The following is a 12,162-nucleotide window of genomic DNA, read 5'->3' as shown; positions in this document are numbered from 1 at the left end:
CTTCCCAGTTAGCTGTTATATGGGCTCAGGCCCTGCTTTTCAGGGAGTGGCAGAACACCTGTCTGCCCATGGCAAGTAGACAATAAATTCCTTATTTTTCTTTGCTTGCATATACAGATTTTGTTTCACCTATTAAACCGTGTTTACCTAGATCCATGAGCCTTTTCACGTCTCTTCTAATTTCTTCCTGTCCTGCAGTTGTGTGGGTGTTTGCCTGCTGGCTTGGGTCAACACACCATAGTTTCCTTGTAAGCCTGGGACAGGTAACATACATTTTCAGAAGAGTAAATCATAATTCCATCCTTACAGTCCTAGGATTTCTCCATCTCCTTTTGGTTCCTGCTTGGCGTGTGTTTTGCACCTACAATCTGTTCCCAGCAATTTGAAAACCAACTTGTGTTCCTGAAGAGTGGCTACAGGCAACTGGCTCTGCACATACTGCTTTGAACATCTAGCCCTAAGGCTCTGGCAAATGCACTAAGGTGAGGAATTTTAGAGCTAAGATTGTTGGTTTTGTCCTTAATTCACCCCACTGGATTTACCAGCCACCATGAATCACTGTATGGTCTGTTCTTCCAGCTTTGTGCAATGTCAGAGGCACAATGGGACCAGACAGCGAAAGCTGATCAACTCACAGTTTGAAGTGAAACGGCAAGCCTGTTCTTCTGTGGGCTTAGAGTAGGCCAGAGTAGAAAAATCTGACTTTGGTGTGCACCATGTGATATCGTTTGAAATTTGCAGTGCACTCAGTTTGAGAAGCAAGGCCTACATTAACCCCTTAATTGCAGGCTTTCCCACTCTTCAGTTTTTCATTTTTCCCTGGACTATTTAGTAAATGACTGATTCTAGTGCACATATAGCCTGCTTAAAAATATTAATTAAAGTCGTGGGTTATTTTGGGTAAAGCTGTTACAGATTTTTAACAGGGAACTGCATCAAACCTCAGTTAAGACATACACCGCCTGATCTTCAATGGGTATGAATTGTAACTAATGAATAGACCATTTAGTGGAACTTACCCCTTATTTCTTGTCGCACTGCAAATTGATCCTCCATGTGTTTATCTGCTGACAAGGGTGTTTTCAGCATGTCTACTGAAATCCTCTAGCGTATTGTCTATTATAAATTTCACATGATGTCCTTTTAGATCATCTGTCTGCATGAGCAAATTTGAAATATATGGGTGTGCACACAAACACACACATTCCTGGCTGTTCAAGGCCAAGTTTCTAGGAACAGAAGAGTTTGCAAATCTGACTTTTAGAGCCCTTTCATTAGCCTCTATCTTCCCTTTATAGTTTTGCACATAGTGAGAAGAATCAGGATGACACCTCTTCAGTACTTACAAATTCACAAGTTCAGTTCAGGGGAAGGATTGCTAGAGAAGTGCTGAAGCACAATGAACCAGAACAGGACAGAAGCATTTGCTTAAGTGCTTTGCTAGATGCACTTTATGCAGCATTTATATTTGCACCTGTGTTAACTCTGTATCTATTAGCTGCAATTCAACAAGGTTATCAAGTGAGGGCATAATGTAACACTGTGCGCAGCCCCCCTGCTTCATCAGCAATAGCTGCTAAGCTTGAAGTTAAGCATATATTAAACTACCTTACTGAGCTGCCTGTTTAATGAATATGTTTTATTTAAGCTTATCTAGAGTTATAATCTGGGGGCTTCCCCACTCCCCAACCCCCTATTTCAAGGCCAGGGAGTGTTGCATCAAGTCGTTTCCCAAGCTAAGGATTTTCCCTTCCCTCCAGTTCACAATGAAGCCATATCCTGTGTTTGCTGCTGTCCATGGAGTAATTAACTGGGGTGTGTGTGCATCTTCTAAGTAACACAGACAACGTAAACAGAATAGTGACATTCCTTAGTGCAATAAGACAGCTAAGTGTTTCCTCTTTACTAGTGTGGGAGACACAATTGCGGAGACAGGGAGGAAAGCTTTCTCCATTGTGCTGAAGGGGGTGTGCACCATTTATCAAGCTGACTGCTCTGTCATATCAGTGGAAGGACCCTGGAGAGCCCTGGCCATGAGATTGAAGGTTGGTACCAATTTACTGCAACACAAATGCATTGAACAGGAAAGAGAGAGCTCCTAATCTCTTCAATTTTCTTACATTACCCTGAAGGCTAGGGAATTAAATGAAACAGTAGCTGGTGACAACTTTAGAGGGTCCTGAATGCATGACAGGAAAAGTATTAAAATAGCTCAATAGTTTTATTTTATATGTGTGTGTTAATCTTACCCCTGCATAAGGAACCAGGTTAGAAAAGACTGCCTCTTGGATATATGTCTCTTCGAGAGGACAGAAGCCTATTGAATTCAGTATCTGTCTGGTTCAAACTTGGAAGCAACATTTTAAAAAATATATTAAATGTTATTTTCAAACACAAGCAAAGCATATCCTGGGGTCTTGTCATTTTCTGTTTGTTCATTGACTTTGGCAAACTTGCACTGGAACTTTGATCTTTAGCAGTGTCAGTCTCTGCAAAATCATGTGAACATCAGAATCTGTTGTGCTGGTCAGCCTTCCTGCCTACCTTCTCCATTGCGCCAGTCTTTCCAGGAAAGGAGGAAAGAGATTCCTGTATGGCACCAATGGGAAGCAATCAAGATCTTGTTGAAACATGTTATCTAGAGAGTGCTTTAAACATTAAACATCCAGCTTTATTTCCTGATTAGTCATTTCTCAGCTTGTATTAACTGTTGCAGTGCTGGGTATTTATATCTATATAAATGTCCATCCCCTCATTAAATCTTGCTTATTTCTGTTATTGCTGATTACTGGGTGGAATCCTCCTCTCTTCAGAGGAGCATTCATTCAGGAAAATATGAAAAGAAAACATTTATACAGCATCATCTCCTGTACACATTTAATACTTGTTCAAAACACATAGCACCTTCCTTTACAAGGTTACCAAAGGAACAGCTGCATTCCAAGTGCCGCTAGCAAGGTATAAATAATAATACTACTACATGGTTATATATAAATGGGAATAAACTTAAGGCATCCCTATACCTTCAATTTAAAGGACTGCTAAAGGCCATTATTTCCCATTTCCTGGTGGGCTGGCGAAGTGGGTAGTCACACAATAAAAGGACATACACAATTATTATAGCATTACCATTTGCAATCCTAGAGTTAAAGGTCAGTGTGGTTTGCTACTGTAATATTTCCAGGGATTTATAACTTGCCTACATAAAGATTTGCTCCAGGTTAATATTCTCTACTCCGAGCATTAGTCCGGATATGAATTTTATTTTTTTATTGTTGTTTGTGGGATAAAAAAAGAAGAAAAAACTTTACTATAGATAGTTCCAGTCCTGGGTTGTTTTAAATTTATGTTTATTTGTAAACATATACAGTTTAGACTTCAGAACACTGCTTTAGAAAGTGAGATGGATGAGAGCAAGTGACCCAAGTGATTTCAGAGTCTGAAAATAAAACAAAGAGTAAAAATATTGAAATCATCATTTGCAAGTGTTGTAAGGCCTCAAGCATTTGTGTGTCCACATACATATGTCATGTGTCGATTTTATTATTTAGAAAAGTGACATGTGTTTTACACAGGTGATTGCTTTTTCATCACTTGAAAAATATTTGTGTTTATACTGTAGGAAATAGTTACATATTATCACAAGAAAAAAAATCACAGTTCTGCAAGATAAGTGACATCTTCCTCCCAAGAGAGCCTGCCCGACTAAGCAGCTGGGCCTCAGATCAGTAAGGTATTTGAGCATGTTTTTTCCCAGGGAGCTCCCCTGCAGCTGGGGCAGGGGCAGGGGCTGGCAAGTGCTGCAAATCACTGCTGTGCATCACAAGGGCTTCTGCAATTAGCTTGGAAGGTCATTTTGGAAACTGCGGCCTCCCCAAGCCTGTGGCTCCCCCTCACTTTCACTTCAATGACTTGTGAGGACTTCCCAAAAGTCTCTCCCGCTCCCATCCTAGCCGTGGCTGAGGGACTAGCCTTCCTGCCTGCCACCTGGATGTGCACATGTGCCAGTTGTGTTTGCAGCACCCTCAGCTGTCTTAGCATTTTCTCGGCAGAGTCGCACTGCAAATAATTTTAAATGCTGCAGGTTTAAAATAGTCTTCTTTGAAGCCAGCTTCCCATGATGCTGCTCCTTGGTAAGTCATGTTTCTTTGTTAAGAATTAATCAAGCAGATTAAGTAGCTTTCGTCCTCCCTCTTCACACAGTTTTAGCTTATCTCTTTTGCTAATGCCCCATCTGAAAGAGATGTATCCATACCAAAGTGGTGGTCCTGAGGACGAAGAACATGTAGGACATCTCTTTCATTCTTTTTCCCACTTGATTTTTAACCCTGCTGCTTTCTCAAGAGAAATTCATGCATAAGTGGTAAACACAATCTTCACTAGGTCATGTGGCTTTGAAGGAAGGACTGGGGCAAGGGGCTTCATGCTTTGAATCCTGGACATGAAGATCTCTCTGTTGCCCTCCCTGATCCCTCATGCTCCTTGTACAGGAGAGGTTATTTGTAGACCTTTGGAGACTTAGGCCTTTGAAGATATCATCTTTCTTGTCTCTCTTTTCCTCTGTCATTGTCATCCTCTATTTTTTCTCCATCTTCATCTTTCCTGGCTTTGCTTAGTTGGATGGTAACTCCTCTCCAGCATGGCATCATTCTCCAGTGCTGCTGTACATGTTCTGGTCCAGTCTCATGCACCTCTGCATGCAGCTGTGGACAGACCTTTAGAAAGAACTTAAACCTTTTCCTGTCATTTGAAATCATGACCTAGTTTATGTTTGTTCTTATTTTCTTCCACCTCTATGAATTAACCCTTTTTGTCTTTGTTTTGTTTTGTCAAATTATGTCATACAATGTTTTCCAAGGAAAAAATGTGTAATTTCCATTGAATCAATGTCCTGTGAGAATACCAGTTTATGAAATGTTTGCCCTCTGTTCAGAAACTCAAAGTCTTGCCTCACATTAAAATATGACCCGGACTTTAAGAAATAGGTTTAAATACTATTGCTCCTAGTTTAAATTCAAAAGGAAATAGATGACAACAATCTGCTAAATTAACTTGAAATAAAATAGGGTCTCACTGTACTAGAACTTTTCAGCTCTTTCTTGCTGTATATCAGTTTCCTGTTTTAAACTTTCATTCAACATCAGCCCAAAAGAAATGGTGCTTCCCTTTGTCCCACTGTAAATTGTAAAGCTCTGCGGTGGAGAATTATGATGGTGAAACTAAAAACTGCTTTTCTTACATTGGCTAAATTATTTCCACATTGTGAGGAGACTTCTGCTTTGTAAAAGCTTGTTAAATCCCTTGTCTAGGCATTTCTTCTGTCCTTAAAAGGTAAATGGCCTTGCGACATTTTTTTTTCCTTTCCCCATCAGAGGGATTTTCTTTCTGAGTGTTTTGTATTAATCATTACCCATATTGTAAGATCTAATCCTAAGAAGCTTCCAAAAATGACAGAAACTTTTAAAATGCTATCTTTTTGAACACAAATGCTAAAAGAGTCTCTTTTAATGTGAGTGCAGTTCCTGATTTCCTCAGCTGCAGTGCCCTTTTAGGTAAGAAATACCATGACATTTGATCTACTGTCATGGAGGCATCTGTGCACTCTAATTCAGGACAGGTGAGAGCGATGATAAAATGCTTCTTTTATTAGGAAGGATAAGAATTAAATTGCTTTCTACAGAAAATGAAATTAGGATAAATGAAGTAATTAGCTGCTCAGCTTTTATGTTTGTGGGTGTTGAATATTTGGGTACTGCTCATAAGAAGTGGTGTGAGAAAGTTAACCAAGGGTCTAATCCTGAAGGAGCTCAGTGTTCCTGATTTCCACTGCATTTTTTGTTTTGTTGTGGTTTTTTTCTTTCTTTCTTTCTTTAGACATCTATAATTCCAATGTCTGGAGGGTACACTTTTTATTATTGTAAAGCAGTAGCTGAAAGAAGGGTATATTCATAAATTTTTTTGAAACCTTAGAACTGTGTGTTTGTTAAAGAATGAAGTCTTTTTACCTGTGATGGATCTTTAGTAGGAAAGGGGATTTAGATATTTTGGCCTTGGTGTGTACTTGCTCACAGACAGGTTTGGGGTAGGTTGCTGTAAGCTGCATAAGGTGACAGCAAGTGGTGGTGCTTTACACATCCATGAAAACTGCTTGATTCATTTAACTGATCCTTTCTGTGCAGTCTAATGTTTGAAGATTTAACACGCCATCAGCCTGACTAATTAAGCAGGGCAGAGCACTGGGCTGAAGCTTGTGAAGGGTTTTCAGTGCCTTATTGCCATATCTCGCTGCAGCGTGCCTGGAGAGCAGAGCCAATGGGTTGTGCATCCAGCTGGAGGTCATGGGAACCTGCCTGGTCCCCTGGCTCAGTGCAGAGCTTTAGGATCACAGTGCTGTAGCCTCTGTGTGTCATCACGCTGGTCTCACAGGCTCCAAGGACCTGCGACTGTTTCAGCTGGAATAGGGGTAAGAGTTTACCACCAAAAGAAGATTGGTTCATAGGATGGGACAAGCCCTGTCGTCACTGCGTCTAATTGCTTGCTAGTGCTGGTGGCCTTGTCTTCTCCTGGTCCTGATCAGGCCCAGCCTCTGGAGGAACCAGCAGGCAGTGGTCATTCAATCAGTGTGCTAGGCTTTGTGGCAACTTTCTGTAGCCTTTCATAACACTATCAAAAGTAGTCTTCAGAATCTGAGATTTGGGGGAAGAAGGCATGTGAGTGCATCAGGGAAAGCTGAATGAGAAATGACAACTGCACATGGCATACATGTGTGGGCAAGCTGCAGGAGGGTATGTGAGAAACCACACTGCAATCTGAATGCTTCCCTTCTTAATGAACCTTAAGAGGTGTTATGAGAAAGGTAGCTTAAAAACACATGGGGGTTTTACATTCACAAATGAGTTTAAATGTTTCTGCTGTGGTTTATTTCTTTTGTAAAGGCACGGTGGTAACAAGAGGTACACTAGAAAGCAAGACACTTAACAGCCACTAAATTAGTAGCCATGTTGTGGCTTGCAGAACCGAGTCTTTTGATTACTCAAATTAACCTACAAGTACACAATTTCACAAAATAAAAGCCAGCAGCTTCGGTAGGATCAGAAGGAGAGAAGGGAACTTTTATGCACTAAGGAACCAGCCCTGTTACTTACTCTGAGGCTTGATAATTTTAAAAAATGTGACAGCTAAAACCCACTGGCACATGCTGCAAAGAAGGATGTGATAAAATAATGTTACTCATCTTCAAGGCTGTCAGTTCAGCAATCAGTACTTCTATTCATCTCTGCGGCCTGCTAACTCAGTGCTACCATGTGATAGATAAACCCTAATCCAAGTGACAGCGTTCAAATCAGAACTGATTTGATTGTTCACATATGATACCACAAGACACCAGAAGCCTAAAGAGTTTATAAAAATGCACATTCTCTTGTAGGCACACTTCCCCTCAGAATCTCTCTCAGTATAGGATACACCAGCTCTTAAACCTGGGGTAATTTGTAGGTCATGAAAATGCTTTGGTGGCACAGTCAGTTCTTATCATCATCTAACTGTAGCTGGAACAGGGAATGCTCAAAAATAAAATGCAGTTCAGACCTTGTAAAGCCCACCTGTTCTGCTTTCAAGTCTCCCTTGCAGGAAGTGAAATCCTTGTCTTTCTCTGCAGAGACCAGACTTACTCTTGAAGAGATCAAACATGAACACATTTGTTTCCATGCATAAAGCACAGTACATGGGAGAGTGGTTTTATGGCACGTATGTCGGTATCTCAAAAGTCTCTGTTGCCTCTCAGGATGCAACAGAGGTCCTTTCAACAACAGTCACAACGGAGCTGCTTTTCAGATCTGAGGCAGTAATTGGGATTTTGCAGGTGTTCAGTGGGAGCATTACATTTAGGTTTTGAAACCTAATTCTGAACAAAACTCTGATGATACTTGTACTTTGCGGAGATTTCAAAGTTTAGTATGCCTTTCTTTTCTTATTTTTCACTAGTGTATCCTGAAGTTTTAGAGTAACAGGAGAATAATTGTTCGAGTAGTTCAAGAAGACAATAGTTATGGAGTAATTGAAGGCAAAATGTGACCTGTAGCTTTTCAAAATCGAGAATGAAAACTGAATGACTTTTCAAGGAAATTGTCAAAGTGTCTGAATATAAAGTGAAATTATGGGAGTTCTAGAGGCAATAGCTGTTCCTGTTATGTCCGAGCCATTTCACAAAACAAAGGGGAAAGTTCTCTTTGTAGTCTTCTGTTAAGGAGGACAGATGTCTCAGTTTAACAAGGTACTTAAGCCTGTGTCTAGTTTTGAGCTTATGAGAAATCCTTTAGCTGTGTGCTTTAAATACTCAGCTGAACTAGGATACTGAAGTGAAGGGTTTCTCTGCAGTCTGCACAGATTTTGTATGTATACATACACATACACATATTTCTAGAATTTTTTTTATTTATTAGCAGGACTGTGTGTGGTTGTTTTCTTTTTCAAAGGGCATAAATGAGAAATAAATGTGCTTTTTATATGTTTTTAATCTTTGATCTCCTAGCTCCTGGTACTACTATATAGTTTCTTTTTTTTTTTTTTCTAAGCATGGGTTTAGGTGTGCATTGTATACTATTTTTCTAATGTCATCCTCAAGAAAATCCTAATTTGAACTTGTCTCAACTACAGTACATTTCTTTTCTTGGAACTCTGTTTATTTTATCTTGGGGTTTGCTTTTGTTAGGTTGTGGTTGTGGGGTGGATGCTAATGGAGAAACAGAGAGAAGTCCTGGTGAATTCAAATCAGGAATATGGAAATATTTGAAATATTTCCATACGGAAATATCACAAAGTTGTCTTGAAAATGGAAAAAGGTGCCACGTGGAGTTTACAAAAACATGTAGGCAGCCTGTGTATGTACTTTTCTGTGGCTTAAGTGGAATTTCTGCACTTACTTCCCAAGATACTTGTGTGACTTTTAGGCACTTAAAAGTCTTTTAAGCTTGATCTTTTGGTTTTGTTATAGGTGGGTTTTTTTCAGTACTTTTGGTCACTGTTACAACTACTGTAGTCTCTATACTACTTGTAGAGTTAAACCATGGATCAAATTCTGAATTTACATTATACTCACAACATCTCACTTGGCAAGTTTACTTGTGTTAGTGTCACCCTCCTCATCACACCCATGTTGCATTGGACAGCTGTGGTCTCTGTTACAGCAGAGGGGCTTGTCCCAAACCGGTCACGTTTGTCTTGCTCTCTCTGTATGAAAAAGTTTCTATTTCCACACGTATCATCTTGCCCCAAGTTTTGATCTACCTGCTCCCAAATCATTAACACTTCAGTAGTTAGCTCATTGAAGATTTCCCACACTTAGCAACAGCATAATGTACTCAGGCCTAGGGAGTCAAATGCAGACAGAGCCTGCAAATCTGTGCGAGGACTGACTGTACCTGTGCTGAATGGATGCTGCTCATCCCAGCACTGCCCACTGGCTGGTGCCACTGTACAGGTACACTTGACAGGCCAGAAAGGTTTAATCTTGCCTTGACAGTGCTACCATACCTGAGTATATGATACCTGTTGTGTGTTTTATCACTAGCGAAGGGATCAGAAACTGCTCTCTCAGGTACGATTTTCTGATTTTAAAATCTGTCAGAATTAATAAACAAAACCAAGCTGTGGCTATTCATCAGTGGGTTTTTTTGATAAAAACCCATGCTTTGGTATTGCTAGTTGAGGTTAAATAATAGCATTAGAGTTCATATAGGGTTTTTTATTGTTTTATGTGATAGTAAGGAAAGATATAACCTTGCTGAGAGGGTGACAAATTCTGTTACAGACAACCAGTACTTGGCAGGTTCTATCAGAAAACCAAACAAGGGAAAAGTATGTATGCCCGCTACCAGCTGTTACAGTATTGAACAATGAATGTTTGATGAACCTGACCCGCAAATACACACATGCCTGTGAAAGTCAACTTTAAGGAGTGTCTGGGCTGACAAAATTAACAAAAAGCCTCTGTGGGTAATATATATAAGTATATATAAAAAACTTATTTATTTAGGTCTCTTGTGATAGAACCACATCAGTAAAATTTGAAATATAACTGCATTTTTGCTAAATGAGATGTGACAGAAAATGCAGTTGTGGTCTAATGGCAGCTGAGGATGGTGGAGCTGTGTCCTTTTACAGCAGAGATTAACTTGGTCCATGTTGTTTATACAATGAAAATCTCTTTTATTCTCAATGAATCTTGCAGATAGGTACAACCTGGTGAAGCTCCAAAGATATTTTTTCAGTTTTAATAGCTTTGTCTGACTTTTTGCTAAAAAAAAAAACAACCAACAAACAAAAAACCAACAAACAAAAAACTCCTTGTGAAGACAACTTCCTCTAAACAGCAGATCCTGAGGTGCACTATCCCAGCTCACTGTGTTCAGGCAAGGTTCCTTGCTTTCTCTTCTCTTGCTGTTGCTTTTACCTACTTGGGGAAGGTCCTTATAAGTCTATGTCCTTAATATTAGAATGCAGGTGCTAACAATGTTCTTCACACTGGAGAAGGTGCTAACAGGGAACAGAGCATATGGTACAAGTGACATATTGACCTAGTCACACTCCTGGGCAATAACTCTTTGCACTCATTATTTTGTTTTCCCTAGATACAGACATGATATAAAGTATCTAAATATACCAACTCAGAAACAATGAAGAGTTGAAAGAGTAGTAAAAAAACCAAAAACAAAAACAAAACAAAAACATTGATGTTGAGCTGCTTTTTTGTGTTTTGTTTTTGGGTTTGTTGTTTTTTTTTTTGACTAGGAACTCAGAGTTTGGACCAGCTGTCCTAGGTATTCTCTAGGGCCTTGTCCCTCATACTAGTATTGAGACAAGCTTTATTTTGCATGGAAAATACAGCTAAGGACTGGATACTAAATAGCCCCCAAAAGTAGGAGAGAGAGGAAGATGCTCATGCCCCAGTTCAGGGAAATCAATACTTACCAGTCTAGGTGTTTTTGCCTTTATTCCACACTCTCTGACTCTTTTTTCTGTTTGCCAAAAGAAAGAAATTTAGACTCCTAGAGTTTAAATTACAAGTGACATAGGCAAAGTTTGTAGAACTTTTGTCTTTCTTTAGACTGGCTGATGTAGTCAGAAATAACAGATGAGCCCTTTTGGAAGGCAGTTCTGCAGCTGGTCTGTTTTTTTTGCAAACATGTCAGTTAGTCTACATAACAGATATGATCTTTTCTTACAGAACTTGTGCTAATAATATTCTCAGATTGTTACAGCTAGAACAGTACTAAATCAGTTCTAGAGAAGATAACAGCCCATCTGATTAAAAAAAAAAATCCCATAAAATATGGGATGTCTGATCCCTTGGCTACAAAGCAAAAAAAGCTGTATTTAAAATAACAAACAAGATACACAGATTCACATGTTTTGTTGCACTTGGCTATCACAATCTGAGAAAATCTTCAAGACCTTGTTTTTCAGAAGTTCTCTATCAGAAATGCTCAACCAATGCTGTATGATGTCATTCAAAACACACAATTTTCTCTTGAAAAAGGCAATAGTCAAGGACTACTATCTTGAGTTATGTTTCAACATTTGAAGGATATTAATATGAATGACTCGGTTTGGTACTGTCATCTACACGTCATTGTTCTGTGAGACCTTTCCTCAGCTGCTGAGGCCAGCGTGAAAGTGAGCTGTTTGGTGCAATTCCACTGAAGTCAATGGTGGTACCTTCCCCTCTCGGAATGTGATTATTTAATATATTATCAGAGGAGATGCCTCTTTCTTTTACTTTGTCTATTTCTTATGTAAAAGGCAATTTATTTTTTTCCCCATGGCGATAATGAGAAGTTACATATATGCATGAGCATCTGGTTTGTCACTGATAAACAAAAAAATTTGTCCTTAACCTGTTCCCATGCAAACATGAACGGATTTCAGTGCTGAGTGTCAGGGAGAAACTTGGTGTCAAAATTATTTTACATCAATGCTTTTTTGCTATATCATAATGAAGGGATAATGAACTGCAATAATAAAGTTCAGGGGCTTTGATAATACAGCCTGCAGGTGGCTAGTAAGGATAAGTGAACTGGCCCACTGCCTGGCCTGGCATTTGCTTCAGTAGTTCAGTTTTGGCAGCTTTTCCCAATCTGAGATTAACGTCTCCCCCTTCCACCT

This window comes from Falco naumanni, chromosome Z (assembly GCF_017639655.2).
Source record: "Falco naumanni isolate bFalNau1 chromosome Z, bFalNau1.pat, whole genome shotgun sequence".
Lineage (NCBI taxonomy): Eukaryota > Metazoa > Chordata > Aves > Falconiformes > Falconidae > Falco > Falco naumanni.
The sequence above is the reverse complement of the archived record's forward strand: the minus strand, read 5'-3'. Positions refer to the sequence as shown.